This window comes from Pholcus phalangioides, unplaced genomic scaffold, assembly GCF_987345545.1.
Source record: "Pholcus phalangioides strain wild (caught in Gottingen) unplaced genomic scaffold, Ppha-v1.0 ptg000030l_1, whole genome shotgun sequence".
Taxonomy (NCBI): Eukaryota; Metazoa; Arthropoda; class Arachnida; order Araneae; family Pholcidae; genus Pholcus; species Pholcus phalangioides.
Window position 1 is genome coordinate 107,467 of NW_028301620.1, and position 12,018 is coordinate 119,484.

General features: G+C 38.2%; 1 protein-coding gene across 3 annotated transcripts in view; it reads right to left on the reverse strand.

The window, feature by feature from the left end:
* Positions 1-289: 289 nt before the first annotated feature.
* The window catches only part of LOC149067409 (hsp70/Hsp90 co-chaperone CNS1 homolog), a 161,402-nt gene continuing 149,673 nt past the window's right edge, over positions 290-12,018 (reverse strand). For 2 of the 3 annotated variants that reach the window (XR_016195355.1, XM_089252767.1), the window contains exon 13: positions 290-6,670. The gene's annotated coding sequence lies outside the window, so the exon portion shown is untranslated. Of the gene's footprint in view, positions 6,680-12,018 lie in introns of all 3 variants that reach the window. The other variant, XM_089252766.1, reaches the window with a different exon arrangement.

The window sequence follows — 12,018 nt, forward strand, 5'->3', positions numbered from 1 at the left end:
AAAAAGCCCCTTTGTGATTCGAAAAGTGTTTGTAATAACCAACGTGTACGCTATAAGAGAGAGGCGTTGGAATTAGCTTACGTAGCAATAGCATATAGGCCTTTTTAAGATTGTCGTGAACGAAATAAGCTTATGCAACACATAATTGAAATATGTATTATAATAATATAGCATGAATAATTTTTGATTGATATCTGAAAAGTTATGCAAATTTATTAGAAAAAGCAAGATATACAAAAACATGTAGACATTTTTGGAAACGTTAATGATTTTTTTGAGTTGCATGCAAACGGTTTTTCCCTTTGAAGTTGACAGTATTGTACAATTTAAAAATTCAGAAAAAAATAACCCCTCTGATGTTTACGAATTTTATATCACCAATCAATACACTTGAATTAGCAGAGCTTTTCAACAGTGACAGATGATTTGCAACAATTTTCTGTAATCACCGCCACCAATAAAAAGATCACAAAGTAATAAAAACAAGTAAAAATCCAATAGTTCGAAAAACATAGACGATACAGTGTTCACAGAAATACAGGATTTTATTAAATGCCAAAAATTTTATTGCCAAAATAGTTACATTTATTCTCGATAGGCAGCGCTAAAGTCCCATATTCCGTGCCATCTGTAGATTAGAAATATTACTTTCGACAATGAAAAAATTTCGGTCTTTTTTGTGAGAAAACACGTCAAGATATCACCCGCATACAATAAATGTTGTACAAAAAAAGTGTTTTTTTTACTTTTTTTTCCAGAATGGTTTTGTAGTATGTTATATCCGGATTATTTTCTTAGTTAAGATTATTCTTTTCGTTTGTTATACCCACAGAGCAATCACATTTTTAATTGGGTTGCTTTATTTTTGAAATATAAGACATCCATATTTGTTATGGGCATCGGTTTGTTATATCTGTGGTGTATGTTATAAGTGTACTCGACTGCATATGAAACTTTTTTGGAATTTCGGAAAAAGATGCTACAGAAAAGCATTTGAAAAATAAGGTTGAATTATAGAAGAAAGTAAAGGGTTACTACACACAATAGTTTCAACTTAGTACTTTAACACTTTCCAGTAATACGGCCTGTTTTTTTAAAAGCGAAATTTTTTAGTTCAGCTATTTTTCATTTATTCGAGACGATTTTTTGTGAATGAATGTGAAATTTGTCATTTAGAATTCATTACTGCGAATAAATGCTAAATTTCTGATCTGAATGTTTTTTTGCGAATAAATGCGAAATTTCTGATTTTAAAAGTTTTTTTGCGAAATTTACGTATATCTAATAATTTAAAAAAAAAATGCTTCTGGTGTTTTATCCTCTGACATTTTGCTCTATGGATAAAATTCGATGCTCGCCAATTGTTAAGCTCGTGTGAAAACTAATTGTTTTGAATGTACTGGGTTTATATTGAAAATACTATAGAGCAGTGATTCTCCGAAAGTGGGTGCCGTGATCGGTGTAAATTGCCGTGCGATATTTTGTAAATAAAATTATACTGAACGTGTTAATAGGGCTATGACTCTCAATCAATATGTCATGGCAATTCACACAAGATGCCCTGGAGGCAAGGCCGGAAGCTAATTTCGCAAATGCACCGCTATTCCGCGAATTCAACTAATCACGTCTCTTCTCGGTTTACGATAATTTTGGTTTACGAAAATTCCCACTACCTTAATATCGTACGATCCTTTGTGCTTTCGGTCATAAGGTGGCTTCGTTATGTAATTATTGGAATGTATTCTGATAGATTAACACTCTGTATGCGAAAAAAAAATTATTCATTTCAATTCGAGTAAAGGAATGATTAAAATTCCACGGTTAATGGTAGTGTGATAAATGCGGAATAAATTTCGTTTCCATTAAAAGTATATGCTTTTGGTGATAAACAGTTTTAGGCCATTTCCGATTGCTGAATTAGTGTAGGTGATAGTGTATCGGACTGTGAACCTGAAGACCAAGGTTCGAATTCAGCTCGCGAGTTTTTTTTCCACTCCTCGCCAGAGAATGATTTAAACATTTTAATTCTTTTTGCTGATGCAATACATTTTACAATATATTTTGCGGACTCTTAAAACACAAGAGAGTAATGTAAATCAGTTAAATATATTATAACAAAAGCATGCAGAAGAAATTAAGACCAATAATGTTATAAAAAAGTAGTCTTTTAGTGTCTTTTCTTTTCCTAAGTTCCGATTTTTAAATATTTTATAGCTGTTTATGACTAATTAACTTGCATAATATATTTTTTTTTATACAATAATTTTTCTGTTTATTTTTAGTTGATTTGCTATCGAAAAATGCATTGATAAATTGGAGAAATATTATACTAAAATTTACAAGGATTTTCTATCACATTTTCAGAAATTTAAGTCGTTATCCTTCTAACTGTTTGAATATTTAAGTTTGCTTTTAATGCATAAATTTATTGGTTAAAAAAATAAAATCGTTTTTATAACATTGAAAATAGCGCGATTGTACATTTGAAATGCCTCGCGGAACATCAGTGGAAATGTCTATCTTGTTTGAACCACTGTTCCGCGATCAGATACGAAAATGAAGATATCGTAGAGTTAAGGCCCGTTTACACGAGGCAAGTGCTTTAGTTGATAACTTAATTTTAACTTACCGATTCTTCTTGAAAGTGTCCACAGGATAAGTGGTAAGTAGACGCTCATTGGATAATTTTTACGGAGGTGAGCGGAGTCAGCGCATGCGCGCTTCAGTCTACTCAAATCCACGGAGAGAGACAGACGCAACGCGCGGGAGTATAATAGTAATAATTTTTTATTTATCTGACATTCAGAGAGGTGCTTTTTTTAAAGCTCATAGCTTTCGTAACGATGGATGAAGATGATCAGGTAGAACTTAAGAATACTGTGATCAGAGCCACATTATATGATATTTTTTTTAAAGAATATAAATTTATTCACTTTCACTTACCCAAGAGGGGTATAGTTCTGCGGTACACATTGAGGACGATGTATATTCTGACTCCAATTGAAGGAACGGTTGATAATATTTAAGTTCATTTAATTTTAAAAAACTATTTACATAGGTTAACAATATTAATTCCACATAATAAAAGAGGAGAAACTTTTTTCTCACTTGCGCGAGAGCAACACACTGAGCAAGAAGTAGGTCACGCAAGGGAAACAGTTCGCTTGTCCCCCTTTTTTCGCCTCTGCCACCCACGCATCAGGAGGTGCGCGTAAGGGGGCGAGATATGACACCACAGGGGGAAAGAAGAATACACAACATATTATAAACTTATGTAAGTCATCGAGAAGAAATATAAGATTTCTCTATTTCTCCTCTAAGTTGCAAATATCGATTATATGATATTTTAATCGAAGTTAAAGAGGAGATAAATTATGAATTATGTAAGCCGAAAATACTGGAGAAGATTCTTGGCATTCGTAGGAAATTCTAAGGGTTGAAAATTAAATAATAAAAATTCATTAAACAAAAATTATTTCCAAATTTTCGAAATCATTATTATTTTTTAATTTAATCTATAGAGATGATATCTTTATGCTAAATATTTTATCATGTATTTTTACAACTAGCAAATTCGTTCTGGACGGGAGAAATATTCGAAACCCCCCCCCCCCTCCAGTTTTTAATATATAAATCCTCCACACCTGATATATATTTTTGAATCTTCAATTTTTTTCAACTCCTGACATCACGTCGACAGAATATTCCATAGCTTTTTCCAACATCGAATAATTTTTAGCTTGTTTGTTAAGGTAATTTTCATTTCAATAGTTCAACAAACATTCATGGCGAAGATATTTTTCAACAAACTTGAAGCTTGTGTCCTCTGGCCACCTCACCATCTAATATTTCCGCGGAATTCTAGCGAAACTTCAGGAGACGACGGAGTATTTTTTTTTTTTTTTAACCGAGCACAACTCAGGTCTATCGCCATGGGCAATTTACTACCTAGTGAGTTGTGCCGGAAGTGTAACTACGTGTGTACCTAACGGTCTGAACGCGTATGTAGTGTTGCGTTTGACTTTTCAGTGCTGCCATCTATACTGCAGAAGTGAAGTGAGTGACGTGTTATGATTGAATTACATTTGTACTGTTTGTAGGTCTGGTGCTCTCTGTGGCGAGACTTTTTGAAGGGGAGAGCGGCTCGCATTCGCGCCTTGAAGTTGGGAACCACAGAAAACGACGACGGAGTATGAACAGGTTCACGATTGAGATCAAAATAAACCCCTCCGTGAGAGAGCAAAAAGACCCCTCCAAGAGAGCGGCAGGTCACGCCCACTGGCGCATGCGCATAGATCTACTTAACCGGAAAAAATAGAACCGTTCTTATCTCACTTACCAACTAATCACTTGTGCACTTGCCAACTAAAGCCGTGTAAACGACCCTTATCGTCTGCATATATTGTATCGTACTTAACTGTATCGTACTTGGCAACTAAAAATTAAGTTACCAACTAAAGCACTTGCCTCGTGTAAACGGGCCTTTACGCAAATTATCGTAGAGGCTGAAGCAACGTTATTGGCTGTGTGCATGGGGAAGAGAATAACGATAAATAACGAAATAAAAAAAAGAATAAAAAATAAATAAAGAAGTTATTCTTTCCTCCATGGACTGTGTGGAAAAAATTACAAAAAAAATCGTGTAATCGTGGAATAGCGGTGCATTTGCGAAATATTCGGGCCGGAACTAGAGGCAAGGGGGCAACCAACCCGGGAGACAAAATTTAGGTGGCAGCTAATTTTAGGTGGGAACAAAAATACCGTTATAAAATCATATTTATAAAGTTTATAAATTATCGAATTTTACAGTGGTGGGGGCAGCTAAAAATCTTCCTCTTTTATTTTTTATTTCAATTTTATTTTTTCAAATTTATTTAGTTAATTAATTCCGAAATAAAAAGTTAAAAAAATGATGTTTTGTTGTTGTTGGAGGGAATGGAAAAAAAAGTTGGAGGGAATTTAGAATTATTACAGAAAATATATTTCATGGCCCCTCCTCCTCACATCCTGGAGCCAGGCTTCTATGATAACATTTTTAGTGGATCCCACTCTAATATTTCTCATTGGAGCCTTCGATGGAATTTCAAATAATTATGTATGAAAGAAAGTATTTTATTTCATACCCCCCTCCTCCTGAAACTGGGCCTCTAGGTAAGATCTGTGGAGATCTTGGTAAGACCTGCTAGGATCAAAGTAATGAAAATCCTAAATTTTTTTAATGTTATAATTTCAACTAAATACATTCACAAATTTTGAAAAAATTCAAAAGTCTAATGAGGCTTTTATTTCATGTCAATAGGTGTGTATGACTTGGACAGTATCATGGGATCATGTGAATTTGCTGAATACCCAAGAAGAGTGAGGACTGGAGCTTACATTGATTGTAACTACCAACTAATGACAAAACAAATCTAGCCCAAGCAACTATCTTGAATGATATGTCTTCCATGGGACTTGCCTCCTGACATATTGTGACCAAGTCCAGATGTATGTGTGGGGGGACAAAACAGTGTGTGTTGTGGAACATTTTGATTAGATATAATTAACAATGCAGTAGCATATGTTTGAAATACAGTGAGGTGAACAGCGTTTCACAGCATCCAAATATCTAATGAGTCTTTTGGTAGATTATTTGTGCTTATACAATCTGTCACTACAGGTGAATTCTTATCCCAGATTTTATTCACAGTAAATGTGAGTGATAATGTTCCTGCATATTTTGAAAGTACAGTTGAACCCCATTATAGCACCCCCTGTTGTAGTGCCAACCCACCACCTCCTAGAGATAGAAGGCCTCCGCAGTCTGCTTGTGACGTCAATAAGTAGTCCATTTTCCCTCAGAATATTCAGGGAAAATATTCCTTGCTCGTGCCAGTATCATCGTTGTGAGGAAAAGAAATGACCGTACCCAGAATTGACGATTTCTATGCCCCACATCCAATCACTATGCGGTATTTGTGAGCCAATCAGGAAGATTCTATGCCAAAATAATAAACAAAATCGGATGTTGTGTTTCAAAATGTGGCGAACTTGCTAGATAGTCTGAATGATGTATAGGTAGTCTGAATGACGTTTATGGCAAAGAGTGCAGAGGCCTTCTATCTCTAGGAGGTGCTGGCCAACCCCGCTTGCCGCCAGAAATTTTCAGTGAACACATTTTCCATATTGGGCATAATGTAATGTAGAACTGAAATAATTTCAAAGATAAGTGTAAAATATGTGTTTCTTAAGTTTTATATCAAAAAATATTCAAGTAATATTGTACAGTTTTTAAAATTTCATGAAGTTTCTTTTTAAAATTGAATGAGTGTTGAAATATTTATAGAATAACACTAAGACAAAGATACAGTGTTTCATTATACATGTGTGAATGTATGTAATGAAGCCTCTCTGAAACACTATTCCAACCATTAACCGATATAACACCAAAATTCTTTGGGATGGGTGGTGGCGTTATAACTGGGCTAGACTTTATTATGTTAAAAATTAAAAAAAATTTCAATTTATTTTTCCACATAAATTAATAAATTTCTCAACACAAAACAACTTAAAATATTCAAGTGATTATATTGTTGATATCAACATGGAAGTAGTGTATCATCATAGAGCAGCGGTTCCCAACCGGTGCTCCACTAAACCCTTGAGACTCCTTGTGCACTCTCCAGGGGCTCTATGGCCGCTCGAGGAAAATAAAAACAGTAAAATTTAAAAAAATATATATATATAAACATTTTCAAATAGTAAAACTAAATCAAACATTGAATAATTAAAAAATTGGCCTACAGGGCTTCGCCATAGAATTTTTTTACTTAAAAGGGCTCTGCGAGTCAAAAAAGGTTGAGAACCGCTGTCATAGAGTATTAAATAGAATATTTCCCCCATGTCTATAAATTTGGTCAGATACATATTTAACCCGTCTTGAACATATACGGCTCGTTGCTTCATAATGTAATTTTCAAAATTTTTGAATTACGATATCTCGCCAACCTTGGCGGTGACTTGGCGACCGAAACATGTCAACCGCCAAGTCAGTTCGTTCGTCATTAGTCTAGAACAGCGGTTCTCAACCTTTTCTGACTCGCGGAGCCCTTTTCAATGTATAACTTCTATGGCGGAGCCATCTTTAACTCGAGGAGCCCTATTTAGTATATTATTTATATGGTGGTGCGCTCTTTAGGCCTCTTTATTTTTGTTGTTTATCAAATTTATTGATTTATTTTATTATCCTCTAGTGGCCGCGGAGACTCTGGGAAGTGCACGAGGAGCCCCAAGGGCTCCGCGAAGCACCGGTTGAGTACCGCTGGTCTAGAAGATCGCATGTTCACGATATCTACAGACAAAATGTTCAGAAGCCCGTATTCTGTTCCTTGATTGGTTAATTTAGTATAGGGTGGTCAGGCCTGACCATTTATCGTTGGCGAAAAAATAAAAGCGTTAGCAAATATCCGAACCTAAATACTACTTGAAGCGGAATAGCAAATATTGAAAAGAAAAGCTCCCTTCCCCCCCCCCTTTTTCATAGGATTTTTTTGTGATATGAATATTAATTTCAAGGAATAATTTGTTTTTTTTTTCATTTCATCGCTTTTTCTCTTTTTCTCTCTCCTTCTTTATTGTGTAAAAAGGCAAAAATATGTGGATATGCAAACGATGGAACAGATGCGCCACGCTAGGAAAATACAAACACCTAGCATAATTAAGTTTTTTTACATTTCTGCCTATTTTATTTAGTGATTTATTAGTGCAGATTATATAATGAAAAAAAAAAATTCCCTCCCCCAAGTTGAGGGGTGGGGGTTATTTAATGTCTGCTTTGCCCAAGGCCATGGTCCTCACATCCTGGAGCAGGGCTCCCTACGCTAGGATCTTTCACGGGCCCCTATATGATGAATTTATAACGTGAAAAATACTGAGAAGCGTCCCAGGCCATCTCGTCCATATTCCTGGGCCCCAGGGCTGGAGATCTGTCAGCCCCACCCTCGTGGGGGCCATGCCCAGGGCCCTTGCAAAATTTGGTTCCTGAGGTGTATACCCCGAGCAGGGCCGCAACTAGATACTTAGTCATCCGGGGCAAGTCGCCATTTTGGCGCCCCTTGATGTAGAAGAAACAGTTAAAAGGTGAATTCGGCACCCTCTTCTGGTTCAGCACCCGGGCACCAGACCCACCTGCCCCCCCCCCCAGTTGCGTCCATGGTCCCCACATCCTGGAGCAGGGCCCCTAGGCTGGGATCTTTTACGCCCCCCCCCCCCACCCGGTCAGACTTTCCACGGGTCCTTCTATATTTAATTTATTGCGTGAAAAAGCAAAAAATTATGAGAATTGTTTCGGGCCCCAGAGCTAGAGCCCTGTCAGCTCCGCCCATGTGGGGGCCGTGGTTGCGGCCCTGAGATCCCAACTGTAGGCATATATATAATATATGAATTGACGTCATCGTATTCCCCCAGATGTTCAAGTCTATCTCCGCCTATGCTGGTGACCCATGTCCACCCACAATTACGAGTCTGACAGAGCTCAGGGTGATTTTTTCTTTTAACTTTTTTTTATATTTTTCACATAACAAATTTACTGTGGGAGATGGGACGCCAAAGATATCAGCTGAAGGATGTGGGGTAACCTATTCATTTTTGTGTAAGTTACCCAAAAAAAAAAAAAAAATGTATAGGTTACCCCACATCCTTCAGCTGGGATCTTTGGCGTCCCATCCCCCACAGTAAATTTGTTATGTGAAAAATATATATATAAAAAAAAAGTTAAAAGAAAAAATCACCCTGAGCTCTGTCAGACTCATAATTGTGGGTGGACATGGGTCACCAGCATAGGCGGAGATAGACTTGAACATCTGGGGGAACACGATGACGTCAATTCATATATTATATATATGCCTACAGTTTGAGCTGTGCTACAAGCACAGCTCACAAGAAGCTTCGCTAATTACAACTTCTACAGTGGATACACAAACTACAACCGACCGAGAGGTAACAGAGGTGCGGAACGAAACAAAGAGAACCTACGTTAACAGGGGATCACAAACGGAAAAAACGGATATAGCAAAGGTTCAGCTATCTAGAAAGAAACTTCAGGCGTCGGTGGATAGAGAAAATTCGGTAAATGTCAACATGAGCAAAAAGAATCGAAAGATATGTTTCAGCCCAATAGTTTCATCGGGTCGTAAATCTCTATTAGACTTTTCTGATCTACCCACTGACGAAGGAAGTGACGTTGCAGCTGAAGTAGAATCTCGAGTGGAAGATCGATCGCCAAAACCACAGAAAACAGCTACTCAACTTGGGAATCACAAGTGTACCCTCACAACCGGAAATGATGAAGATGAGCGGCTGGATTGGTATGAACGATCCACGATGGGGCAAGCATGCTTAGTGGATGGACAAATGATAACTGAGAATAATCTTCAGAATAAAAACAATATGGACAACCCAAAAGATAGACAGTCCTCTGAAATCACTAGTTATAACCTATGTCAGGATGAACACGCACATTCGGTGATATTGCCGGATGGCCATGCTAATTTAAACATTTCTGCAATACGATCATCGCAAATTTCAAATCATCATTCTATGAGGAGGACAGTTGGAACGAAGATCAGCAAAAGCAACAAGACGTTTTGCAGTCAGCTCATAGTAACCTGGAAGGTGAAAACTGGAAGGAGGTATGCAGGAAAAGTAAACGGCAGCAATCAACATTGGAAGACAGCAGTAGTAAAAAAGACAATGATTATATTTTAATAAAACTGACGGATTTTACAACTCTCGACACATAGCCTCCGTTAAAAAAGTCCAGTGACACCTCGGTAAGGCTAAAACATAAGGCAGAAAATAACAAGGCAAATTACAATCGTAATGACCAAGAACTGCAAGGTACTCGGCAATCGTGGTCACAAGTGGTAGGCGATAAGCTCTTAAAAAAGAAGAGATATGGTTATAAAGTGATGAGTGGTTGTAACAGACCACAAAACTCTATAAATGAATCTACAAACGTCTCTCGAAAGGATGTATGGTACTCTGGAATAGAGAAAAATCGGAGGATAGCAGCGGTAGACAACCACATTGCAGATAAATGGTCACTACAGCCAACACGGACGATCATTGATTGGCAAGACGATCACAAGCAGAAAAGTGAACGTCAGCATCAATATGATGGGGTGAAAAACTACAAGCATGTCAGGGTTCAGGCAAAAAGACCATTTGGCGGTCGAAGAAACATCAGAGAAGAGTCATCCTTCAATGGATCAAATAAACAATGGTGGTGTAACATACCAGCAGTGCAGGATAATCGCTTCCAGAGGCATAATGACGGAAGAGATGGGATTAGATCAGGCTACGAACTCTCAGAGAGAGGAAGATGGTCATCACAGAGTCGACATACACATGCAAAATTGACTGTTCCCAAGGAAATAGCAAGGGGGGATTATCCCACATGCAAGGGAAGAATAGGCATCAACAGGAATCACATACTGGCGACGCCGGCTAGGTGTGATGATGGCGAAGACAGACGCGATAATGCAAGAAAGACGTCTTGCTATTATTCAAGATTTGGAAGAACACATGCCCAGGCATCTAGAGAAATAAACAAACCAAATAATAGGTGCATAGACTGCACTCTGATGAACTTGGCTCACGGTTCACAACTGAGATCAGATCATAAAACAGCCGGCAAAGAATGTACAAGCCATTTACTTGTACGGGGTCGCAGCTTGATACACTAGACCAAGAAGAGATGAGTGCTCAAATAGATGTTAACTTATTACAAGGGGAGGTGCCCTTGCGTCTAATTCAGATTAACATGGACAGATCTAAGAACTGTACTTTTCATCTGGTGACCTATGCCATAGAACACAAGATTGATCTACTGTTGGTGCAGGAACCGTGGGTTAATCGCGGTGCTATCCGTGGCTGGCCACAGCAATGGACAATATGGAATTCACAAGATTCTAAAAGTGCAATTATAGCTTCGTCTTCGCGGGTGCATCCAGCAACTTATCGTATAGGTAAACAACTTGTTGTCATACAGCTTAGCCTTCGACAGAGAGAAATAATCTTGGTGAGTGCCTATGCTTCTCCCTACGAGGGTCTAGACGGGGTACTACAAGAACTGGAGGAAATACAACTATCTTCTACTGCTAAAGAGAAGATGTTTGCTACCGATATCAACTGTCACTCCTTATTGTGGGGCTACAAAACTACAGATGCCAGAGGCTGGAAATTACAAGAATTTCTCAGCGGTCACGGCATGTACCTATTTAACGCTGGCCAAACAAAACCTACTTACGAACTTTTTGGTACAAAAGGATGGCCGGATCTCACGTTTACCTCGTCTGAAGAACTATTTACTCACACAGTCTGGTCAGTAGGAAACGAGGATTCGCACAGCTCGCATCGGTATATTCATTTGGACCTGCATATAGAATGCCAATCTCAACTGCAATGGCGTTATAGGACGACCACACGGAGATTAATCAGGCTCAAGACACACACCAGGCCAATGTTAACCGATTTTGCACAGCAGCTGCGTATAGCACACACGGAAGAAGACCTCAATGCAACTGTGGACACCTTTATGGAAGTGTTGCAGTCTGCTTGCGTAAATATACTGGGACGTGCTCAAAAACCTAATGAAAAACTTCCCAATTGGTGGACACAGGAATTAGCTATTCATAGAAAGAGGGTTCGAGCCTTGGAGAGAAAATTTCTCAAGGCTAAAGGTAAGTTCAAGGGTGAGACCCATACGATCTACAAAAAGGCTAGAGCAGAATATCTAAAGAAGGTTAAGAAAACTAGGAACGACTGCTGGACAAATTTTTGCGCTGCTGAAAACAACCCTTATGGGATCGCATACCGTTCTGTTTTCAAAAGCAAGAGAGTACCGCCTCAAGTTTTGATGATGCAAAGCGGGAGTCACAATTCCACAATCTTGGAAGCGGCGGAGCAGCAACTCGATACGATTTACCCAGATCGTACGGACACAATATCCTTGGTAAAACTAATTAGAACTGGAATCCC